At 45.0% G+C, this 11,533-nt stretch overlaps 1 protein-coding gene across 2 annotated transcripts in view; it reads right to left on the minus strand.

Annotated features, from left to right (window-relative positions):
• Positions 1-11,533, minus strand: part of LOC308580696 (uncharacterized protein) — a 62,062-nt gene that overhangs the window by 39,999 nt on the left and 10,530 nt on the right. The window lies entirely within an intron of this gene.

An 11,533-nucleotide genomic window follows, 5' to 3' on the forward strand; every position in this document is an offset into this window, starting at 1 on the left:
GATGTTTGTACCTTTAAGAACTGTTTCTGTGAGCTTTGAGCAGATTGGTTACAGCTGGTCATGACTATAAAAGAAGGAAAAGTTGCAGTTTGAACTTTGCCTGCAGGAAAAACCCCCACAAGCTTTGTTGTTGGTTGCTTTGTCATAAATCTTTATTTGATTTGGTTTTACACCGGTCTCGTGGTGTCAGTCTTCTGTCATCTGCCGCCAGAGGAAAAAACCCCTCTAACACTTATGGTTTCTCTCCTGTATGAAATCTTTGATGGGAGGTGAAACTAACCTTCCATCTGAATCTCTTTCCACATTCCAAGCACTGATAGGGTTTCTCCCCTGTATGAATTCTTTGATGGGAAGTAAGACTATCCCTCCGACTGAAGCTCTTTCTACATTCCAAGCATTGATAGGGTTTCTCCCCAGTATGAATTCTTTGATGGGAAGTGACTTTATCCCTATCACGAAAGCTCTTTCCACATTCCAAGCATTGATAGGGTTTCTGACCTGTATGAATTTTTTGATGGGTCAGGAGATGGACCCTTTGGGTGAAGCTCTTTCCACATTCCAAGCACTGATATGGTTTCTCCCCTGTATGAATTCTTCGATGAGCAGCAAGTTTTCCCGACTCACGAAAGCTCTTTCCACATTCCTGGCACTGATAGGGTTTCTCACCTGTATGAATCCTTTGATGGATGGTGAGTTCATGGCTGTGAACGAAGCTCTTTCCACATTGGAAGCATTTATATGGTTTCTGACCTGTATGAATTCTTTGATGGGAAGTGAGAGTTTTCTTATGAATGAAGCTCTTTCCACATTCATGGCACTGAAAAGGTTTCTCCCCTGTATGAATTCTTTGATGGGAAGTAAGACTAGCCCGCCAATTGAAGCTCTTTCCGCATTCCAAGCACTGATAGGGTTTCTCCCCTGTATGAATTCTTCGATGGGAAGTGAGAATTTGGCGGTTACTGAAGCTCTTTCCGCATTCCAAGCACTGATAGGGTTTCTCCCCTGTATGAATTCTTTGATGGTAAGTGAGACCGTGCCTCCGTCTGAAGCTCTTTCCACATTCCAGGCACTGATAGGGTTTCTCCCCTGTATGATTTATTTGATGGGAAGTGAGACTGTTCCTCTGACTGAAGCTCTTTCTTTTTCAGAATTCCAGAACTGACATTTGCTATGTACAGGACCTAAAAGCAGCTGGTTCTGTAGAGAGCCAGTGTGGTGTAGTGGTTAAGAGCGGTAGTCTCGTAATCTGGAGAACCGGGTTCGAGTCTCCGCTCCTCCACATGCAGCTGCTGGGTGACCTTGGGCCAGTCACACTTCTCTGAAGTCTCTCAGCCCCACTCACCTCACAGAGTGTTTGTTGTGGGGGAGGAAGGGAAAGGAGAATGTTAGCCGCTTTGAGACTCCTTAAAGGGAGTGAAAGGCGGGATATCAAATCCAAACTCTTCTTCTTCTTCTTCTTCTAACGTAAAAAGTAGGCAGGCACAGGCTTTTTCAGTTTAGCAAGGCAATAGGCTAAAAAGAAAACAGAATAATCCAAATGCAGTTTTATGAAATTGTTATTTTCTCCAACGTATGCATGTTATGATGGAAACTTGGGCCAAAGTGTTGCCACAGAAACTAGGGAGCTAAAGATGCTTATGGCAGTGGGGCAGATGGTCAAGGCTAAAGTCGTTGAGGGCAGAAACTGGAAAATACTGGTTCCTTCTGGAGTTTCTGGTCTCTCCTTCAATGGCGGTTTTTGAGAAGAGGTTGGATGGCCATCTCTCAGGGATGCTTGAAGTGAGATTCCTGTGTTGCAGAGGGTTGGACTGGATGACCCCAGGGTACTTGCAACTCTTGTAGGGACGCGGGTGGCCCTGTGGTCTAAACCACTGAGCCACTTGGGCTCTGCTGTTCCGTAAGTGTCCTGATGCTTCTTGGCATCAGTTGCTGTGATGTTCAGGCTGAAGAAAGCTTTTGTAGCTCCCGATCAACCAGGAGGGAGACAGCATGCCAGGCAGGCATGTATCTTTATCAAGGTCCTACTCGTGTAGGATGAGCCTAACATTGGTTATGGGCCCAGGGATCAGGGCCACAGACCCAGGGTCAGTAGAGGAAAGACTGGGGGCTGTTTTTGTCCGGGTTGGAGTTTCTTGGAACCGGCACCGTGAAGCAAGCCTCTTCAGAGACGGAAGAGAAAAAGCAGATAGACTGTGAGTACAGCGGCTGCCTAAAAGTGAAAGTAGGCTGCCTGGAACGTTTGTGCAGCTGCCAAGTAGCTTGAACAGAGAAGCTTTGATTTATGACTGCTTCTGAGTGTTCTTGGCTCCGTTTAATCTCTGGGACAGACACTGAGCAGGAACAGATCCCATTCCCTAAGTTTATGTGGAGGGAACTGGGAGGAAGAAGTCCCATCCCCTGAGTTAGGGAAATGGGGGAAATAAAGGACCAAAGTGGTAAGGACCTAACAGAAGCAGAAGACACCAAGAAGAGGTGTCAAGAATACACAGAGGAATTGCTCCAGAAAGATATGGATCGTACACCCCAGGTAGTGTGGTTGCTGACCTTGAGCCAGACATCCTGGAGAGTGAAGTCAAATGGGCCTTAGAAAGCACTACTAATAACAAGGTCAGTGGAGGTGATGATATTCCCGCTGAACTATTTAAAACTTTAAAATATTATAGTGTTAAGGTGCTACACTCAATATGCCAGCAAGTGTAGAAAACTCAGCAGTGGCCAGAGGATTGGAGAATGTCAGTCTACATCCCAATCCCAAAGAAGGGATGTGCCAAAGAATGCTCCAACTACCGCACAATTGCGCTCATTTCACATGCTAGCAAGGTTATGCTTCAAATTCTACAAGGCAGGCTTAAGCAGTATGGGGACCGAGAACTCCCAGAAGTGCAAGCTGGATTTTGAAGGGGCAGAGGAACCAGAGACCAAATTGCAAACATGCACTGGATTATGGAGAAAGCTAGAGTTCCAGAAAAACATCGACTTCTGCTTCATTGACTAAGCAAAAGGATTTGACTGTGTTGACCACAGCAAACTATGGCAAGTTCTTAAAGAAATGGGAGTGCCTGATCACCTCATCTGTCTCCTGAAAAATCTCTATGAGGGAAAAGAAGCTACAGTTAGAACTGGATATAAAACAACTGATTGGTTCAAAATTGAGAAAGGAGTACAACAAGGCTGTATATTATCTCCCTGCTTATTTCATTTATATGCAGAATTCATCATGCGAAAGGCTGGAGTGGATCAATCCCAAGCCGGAATTAAGATTGCCGGAAGAACTATCAACAACCTCAGATATGCAGATGACACAACCTTGATGGCAGAAAGAGGAGGGTGCAAAATATGGTCTGAAGCTCAACAACAACAAAATGAAGATCATGGCCACTGGGCCGATCACCTACTGGCAAATAGAAGGGGAAGAAATGGAGGCAGTGAGAGATTTTACTTCCTTGGGTTCCATGATCACTGCAGATGGTGACGGCAGTCACGAAATTAAATGACACCTGCTTCTTGGGAGAAAAGCAATGACAAACCTAGTGTCAGGAGTGCGTGCAGGAGCCAGGCCCCGTGACCAGAACGACTTTGCAGGACTGGGGCCTTCCTAAGTTTGTTCTGAAGAGGCAAGGCGCAGCCGCACAAGTGACGCCGATTGGTAACTCACAGCACCTGGTGGCAAGAGCCAGGAGGGGATATAAGGTCAGCATTTCCCTTCGGCTCTTTGCCACAGCAACACGTTTCCTGCCTTGCTGCGTTTGGCTTCTTGCTTCCCGACCCTTGGCCCCTTGACTTCAAGATTCCTTGCTTCTTGACCCTCGGACCCTCGACTTCATGACTCCCTGCTTCCTGACCCTTGGACCCCTGGCTTCTAGACTCTCGTTCCTGCTTCCACCCTGCCATCTTACCCCCAGTCTCGACGTCCTCAGCCGGGACTTCAATTGCCCGTAGACTGGACCGTGACACCTAGACAGCATCTTAAAAAGCAGGGACATCACCTTGCTGACAAAGGTCCGTATAGTTAAAACTATGGTTTTATGTATGGAAGTGAGAGCTGGGCCATCAAGAAGCCTGATCGCCTAAGAATGGATGCTTTTGAATTCTGGTGCTGGAGGAGACTCTTGAGAGTCCCATGGACTGCATGAAGATCAAACATCCATTCTGAAGGAAATCAGCCCTGAGTGCTGACTGGAAGGACAGATCCTGAAGCTGAGGCTCCAATTCTTTGGCCACCTCATGAGAAGAGAAGACTCCCTGGAAAAGACCCTGATGTTGGGAAAGATGGAGGGCACAAGGAGAAGGGGACGGCAGAGGACGAGATGGTTGGACAGTGTTCTCGAAGCTACCAACATGAGTTTGACAAAATGGCGGGAGGCAGTGGAAGACAGGAATGCCTGGCGTGCTCTGGTCCAGGGGGTCACGAAGAGTCAGACACAACTAAAGAACAACGCCACTTGATGTTTTATCATGTTTTCAATATTCTGTCGGGAGCTGCCCAGTGTGGCTGTGGGACACCAGCCAGATGGGCAGCGTACAAGTAATAAATTATTATTTTTTTAAAAAAATCTTTCAGTAGCACCTTAAGGACCAACTAATTTTATTCATGCCTGGTATCTGTAGTAGTGTACATGCACACGAAAGCTCATACCAATAACAAACTTAGTTGGCCTTTAAGGTGCTCCTGGAAGAATAAAAAATAAAAAAAATTATTAAACGGTCACAGACCAGATTAACTCGTACAGCTAGTCAACGAAGCATAACACCGGAAAAAAACAAAGAACGATTTCAATACAAATTAGGCCATAACAGCAATTTAAAATTAGACAACATACATAAAATTAAGTATTTGCCTTCGCCTGCATATTGACATTGGAAAGCTCTTGTTTCCTGCGCCTAATAGCGGCTACACAAAATTTGGCCACATTGGTCGTAATTTCAGGAATCTTATCTTCTATCAAGGCTCTCAGACGTTGGAGTTCTGGTTCATTTTTACGCTTTTGTAAAACTGGGGCAATAAAGGTCAGGCGTAGATCCTCGTAGTATCTACAGTGCAGTAATACATGCAGACTTGTTTCCACTTCCGATGAGCCACATGGACAAACACGTGACTCATATGGTTTGCCCTCATATCTGCCTAGCAGCAGGGCAGAGGGCAGAACGTTAAATCTGGCCAGGGTAAAGGAATGTCTGTACTTAGGTATTTGTAGATCAGCCAAATAATTTGCGGGTGAGAACCCTCTCCCAAAGTCTCTAATTATGGCATGTTTATCCATTTTGCCCATATGACATTGCAGCTCTATGTCCCTAATGCGTTGGAGCACTTGACTTCTGGCTCTCTCATATCCTGCCGCTATCAAGATCTGCGGGGAGAATCCCAAGCTTCTTATCTTTTCAAACAGGGAAGCTTTCCAGGTGGAGTGAAAGGTGTCTAAGAGTGTTAAAGGAGCCAAACCGACCGGTAAAAAAATAAGTTTTAACCAGTAGTGTATCTTTAGAATCCACAGCCGCACATTAACGGGTGGTTGTCCAACTTCTAAGCGGACAGCTATATTAGATACACGGGGGGGATCCCCAATAAACACCGATAGAATTTTGTTTGAAATGCCTCTATAGGCACAAAAAATTAAAAACTGCAAACCTGGGATCCATAAGTAAGTTGTGGGAGTATTTTTGCAGCAAAAACCTGGGAGGCCGCCGGAACGTATTTACCCCCTTTCCCGTGGAAAAATCTTGTAAGGGCTTTATTGGCCCTTCCTGCATTGGCAATGGCGTTTTTCATCTGTTGGTGCCACGAGACCCTTTCCTGAAAAGTTATTCCCAGGTATTTGAAAGTTGCTACCTGGTCAATAGGTTGACCGTTAATTCTCCATTTGTGTTTCCTTCTTTTTTTTGAAAACACCATAATTTTGGATTTGCTGTAATTTATTGCTAGTTCTTCCGCTTGACAGTAGTCAGCAAGTGATCTCAAAAGCTTCCTCAAGCCAACGCAGGAAAAGGAAAGTAGGACTGCATCGTCCGCATACAGAAGCACTGGGAGGGGTATACCTGCCAGTTTGGGAGGGTGGGCATTTTCTTTCGCCATATTTACTGCTAGAGAGTTGATATAAAAATTAAATAGCGTTGGCGCGAGGACACATCCTTGTTTAACCCCATGAAGCGTTTGAATCTCTTTGGTTAGATGGCCTGACCGATCGCATCTTACCCTCACCCTGGTGTTTTCGTATAGTCCACGGATAAGGCGTAATAAGCGTTTATCTATGTTTGTAGCGCCAAGCTTTTCCCAGAGTCTATCCCTTGGTATTAAATCAAAAGCTGATTTAAAATCCACAAATGCTGCATATAAAGACCCCCCTTTTCTAGAGTATTTGTCTGCCAGGTGTTGAAGGGTAAGGGCCTGGTCTATAGTTGAACGCTTTGCTCTAAAACCAGCTTGAGCTTCTGATAAAATATGCTCTCTTTCCATCCACTCCACTAATTTATCACATAAATGAGCAGCGTACAGTTTACTAATGATACTTAATAGGCTGATTGGTCTATAGTTAGCTGGCTCAGTTCTGCTTCCTTTCTTGAATATTGGAATGATAATAGCTAAACCCCAATCCTCAGGGATAATAGCCGCTTGATTTATACTAGTGAACAAGGCGGCTAGCACAGGGGCCCACCATTCAACGTTTGCCTTAAGAATTTCTGGTGGGATATTGTCAGCACCCGGGGCTTTCCCTGATTTAAGAGATTGAATAAGGCCAGTAATTTCTTCTATGGTTACAGGGGGGGCATTCCTTGCCAATTTCGCTTGAAGCAGGAAGCAGAACTGGGGCCAGTTGATTTGGTGAATATAGTGAAAGGAAATAGGCCTCCCATGCTCCAGCGGGTATAGAGTATTCAACCTCAATCGGGGAGTCTCTCCAGCTTTTTGCAATTGTTTTCCAAAACGTGGCAGAATCTTTCCTTTGGGAGGCCTCCACTAGGCACTGCCATTCCTCCCTTTGCGCCTGGAGCTTTTTCTTGTTAACCAAAGCTTTATAGCTGCGTTTTAACTCAAACCAGTCTAATGGAAGCGAAGGTACCGTATTTTTCGCTCTATAACACGCACCTGACCATAACACGCACATCGTTTTTAGAGGAGGAAAACAAGGGGAAAAATATTCTGAATGAAACAGTGGACGTATCATTTTTGTGCTTCATGCTGTGGCCACAGACATGTGATCTGATGGTGAATTTGGGGTGACCCAATGCAAAAATCCTGAGAATCCCTGTGGATCCATGCTTTGTAACCACGTTTTTGCACCATTGCAGCCCCAGGCAACAGTGGGTGCGTGATTTTTTTTTGGGGGGGGGACAGGCTGTAGCCATGGACATGCTATGTGCTCTGATGGTGAATTTTGGCTGACCCAATGCAAAGATCCTGAGGATCCATGTGGATCCATGCTTTGTAACCACGTTTTTGCACCATTGCAGCCCCAGGCAACAATGGGTGTGTGATTTTGGGGGGGCAGGCTGTAGCCATGGACATGCTGTGTGCTCTGATGGTGAATTTGGGGTGACCCAATGCAAAGATCCTGAGGATCCATGTGGATCCATGCTTTGTAACCACATTTTAAGTGGGGAGGGAAGGAAAAACACAGAAGGCTAAGAATGCAGGAGAGGGCTATAATGTGAGGAAAGGAAGGCAAAAGTTTCCCCCCACCCACCCACCCAAGCCATCCAGCGTGCACTCTCTCTCTCTCTCCCTCCCACCAGCATGACAGAAGAAAGCATTTTAACTGCATTAAGAACTATTTAGCAGTGAAACCTAAGCTTTGCCATCCCTTAAGAGGTACAGACACTGTAATCTTCCAGATCGCATGAATTTACAGGCAAAACACTGTTTAAGGATTTCATCCTTTTAAATGGAAGAAAGCATATTTGAATGCTGTGTGTCTCCAAAAACAAAAAGCAGGAAGTCAAATCAGAATTTTAAGCCGAACCTGTAATCTCTCTTCCCTTCACAAACATTGTTCCCTCCGGAGCAGGGAGAGGATAGAGCGACGCTCTGCTCTCCTCTCTACTTGCCTGGAGGGGAGGGGCTTTCCCTGCTCTTTGTTTGGACGCTCTGCTCTCCTCTCTACTTGCCTGGAGGGGAGGGGCTTTCCTTGCTCTTTGTTTGGACGCTCTGCTCTCCTCTCTACTTGCCTGGAGGGGAGGGGCTTTCCCTGCTCTTTGTTTGGACGCTCTGCTCTCCTCTCTACTTGCCTGGAGGGGAGGGGCTTTCCCTGCTCTTTGTTCCGTTTGAGCAAACACAGCAACGAAACAGAGCAGGGTGGGCAGTAAGACCCTGAGGCAGAATGAAGGAAAGCAGCTTCCTGTCTCACGGAGCTCCCTTCTCCCTGAAGCGCGGTTTGATTTTTGCCTCATTTTTCGGCTCCAGGGACACACATTCGCTCCATAACACGCACAGACATTTCCCCTTCCTTTTTAGGAGCAAAAATCTGCGTGTTATAGAGCGAAAAATACGGTAAGTTCGCTAACCTATAGTTCCTGTACTTATCCAGCAGGAGGCATTTCATAGCCATGCATTCTTGGTCAAACCAAGGTTTGGATTTATGAAAGTGTAGAGATTGCCATGGTGTTTTTTTGTTGGTCAGATAAGGTTGTAGCGACGAAATCAGTTCCCGGAACATGTCTAATCTAGCCTCAGGAGTTGGGGAATTGACAAGGTTCTCCTTTCTAGCAAGAAAAGTATCTGAGTGAAGTCTTTCCGATATTTCATCACTCAATTTGCTGGACCATTTAATGCGTGAGTATCTTAGCTCCATGTTTTCGAAACATGGGGCTACAAGTTTATCAGAGCATAATAAATCTTTTCTTACATCCAGTATTAAACAGATGGTCGCTGTCAACCCTCTCCACCACTTTACATTCCCGTGCTCTGCTCAGAAGGTTAGATGACACCAGGACATAATCAATAGTGGAGGCTCCCATGTTGGATATAAATGTAAATTCCCCACTGGGTTCTCTGTCAACACGACCATTTAATACAGTCAGATCCAGATTGTTGGAAAAACGTAGAAGACATAAGCCTGCGTAGTTGCAGCCCTTGTCTTTTGAGAGCCTTGGGGGAATAGAATGGGCTTCTTCAGAAATGGGAGGTACGTCATGAAAATGGGCATATAACGCTTCGTCTGATTGGCCAATTCTGGCATTTAAATCCCCAGCCAGCAGCACTGCCGCTGCAGGAGTTTGATTCATTAGCTCATCGACATGATTCTATCCTATGCCAGAGATTTTTAATAGGCTGCTTGCCTCTTTGGGGAGGGGCATATATATTAATCAAAAGAAGTGTGCAATACCTGCATTTCATTAATAATGCCATGGCCACACTGCTCAGCAGCTCCAGCTCGACGAAAGATGCTCTCAGCCTTGTGGATATTAGAATGCCTAGCCCACCCTTAGCTCGTCCCCCTTTGTTGCTTGGTGAACCTGCGAGCGAAAATGAGGCAAAACCATTTACCTCTAAATTCCCTGTTAGCCATGTCTCTTGCAGGAAGACTATATCATGCTCTTGAATAAAGTTGACAAATGATTGGTCAGTCGCCTTATTAAGCCAACCAGCAATGTTCCATGATAAAAATTTAAGATTGGCTTTATCACAATCGAGTCTTTGTCAATTATTAGCTAATGTACTTTTAGGGTTTGTCGCTTTATGTGTCAGTCGCCTATCGTCTTTGTAAGGCGGGCTATCCAGCCGTTCTATGATTTCAATAGGTGGATGCAAAGTGCTCACGTTTGTGAACACCGGATCTTTATTATGCATAAATTCCTTCTGTGGATACTCTGTTGCGGCCTGATTTTGGCCCAATTCTGTTTCGTCTAGGTATCTCATTTTGTCCCATACGTCTGGTGGGGTCACCTTAAGGATATTTCTCCTTCGGGGGGGGGGTGATGGAGTGCTCCCCTTGAAGGGTGGCACTTTCTCTCTTGGTGGAAAGTTAATTTCCGCTTTAATCTGAAGGTTACGTGTTGTGGACTTTTTTTGGTCCCCCGTAATAACCTCGTTGCCTGAAGCTCTCTCGGTCAGCTTGTCTCTTAGCTTGTCTAGTCTTCCCAAGACATCAGTTTGTATTAATGGTGGGAACGTCCAGAATTGGTCAATTAGGATATTTTCTTCCATAGTAAAGAAGTCCTCACCTTTGTTTGCAGGGCAATGCGGGTTCTGTTTGTCAGGCCAGAATTTTGAGGGTTGTTTCCCCTTTCTGAGATTTGCCTGCTTAGTTTTCAAAAGGGGGCTCAAAGGAGCCTTATTTTCAAAGAGCCTAAGTATTGTTGTCCGTGCTTTTAAAAAGGCAGGTCTTGACCTAAAAATGAACTTGGCCAGGTTCTGATCCCTAAAAGTGGTCAGTGCTCTCACTTAGTGACCATCATAATGTAAATATTCCACTGAGGTGATATCATTAGCATTAACCATTCCTGGCAGTATGTCATTTAGACTAGATACAAAGTTCATTATTCGCTGTTTCCCTGTAAGGAAGCCCTTAGGCTTCGGGAAGTTCGTGAATACCAGTTTTTGGGGATTTAGGATCAAATTCCAATCTCTTTCCTGACTGGAGGCTTGCCAGGTCTGAAGCGGGGTATCATCTCTACTAAACGCTTCCTCTTCCCCGCTGTTCGATTTGCGAAGTGTTTTATTGCCTTCATAGGTAGAGGCCTCTACTTCCGCAGCATCAGGTTTATTAAAAAGTTGGTTATCCAGGGACTGAGTTGTTACTTCTGCCTTCTCACTTGCTACTGGAGTCAGCCTTGACGAGTCCTCCTTAGCCGGTTGCTGTACAACTATCTTTGTTTCTCTCTTTTTACCCTTCTTTTTGCTGCTCCGAGTGGTCGAGTTATTTGGGGCCGAGGGAAGGAGTTTAAACAATTTCTGCCAATGGATGTTTCGATTACTGCAGGTGTACTTGGCTTTCCTTGTTGTTTTGATATTTTTACTTTTCTTCACTTTCTTCACTTTTACCCTTGAGTTATGTCTTTGCAGATTCTCCTTTATTACTGGTTTGTTCATCCCCACTAGCTCAACTGTTTTATGTTCTTGTGACATATCATTTAATTTTGTCTCTTTTGATTGAGGTGTGAAATTTTCTACTAATGTCAGCAGTAGCCCATTTGTTATTGTTAGATAATTTTTTATGTTGGCAAGATCAGTACTTATTGCTAGGAAATAATCCAAAGGGCGGCCGTCGCTCAATTCTGTTTGAGAGAATTTTGAAATAGGTATCTGGTTTTGATGGGTTGATGTATTTTCTTCCGTGGGCAGCTGTTCCTTAGAAATAGAGGTATTTCCCTCCTGAAGTTCCTCGGCTAAAGCTAGTTCTTGCGCTAGGCTGCATTGGGAGTTAATATTTCCAGTATCTTGATATATCTCTTTAAAATCAGACGTCCAATCAAGAACAGTAAGAGAGGGGGGTATTACTTCATCAAGAATTAACTCTTTTTGTGGACTCATGTCCTCCTCCATCTTGGGAAAGTAATTTGTGATTTTGCTTTGTCTTTTACCAGGGCCCGAGGGGCTGAT

The sequence above is a fragment of the Podarcis bocagei genome (assembly GCF_964188305.1).
Source record: "Podarcis bocagei genome assembly, chromosome: 2".
Lineage (NCBI taxonomy): Eukaryota > Metazoa > Chordata > Lepidosauria > Squamata > Lacertidae > Podarcis > Podarcis bocagei.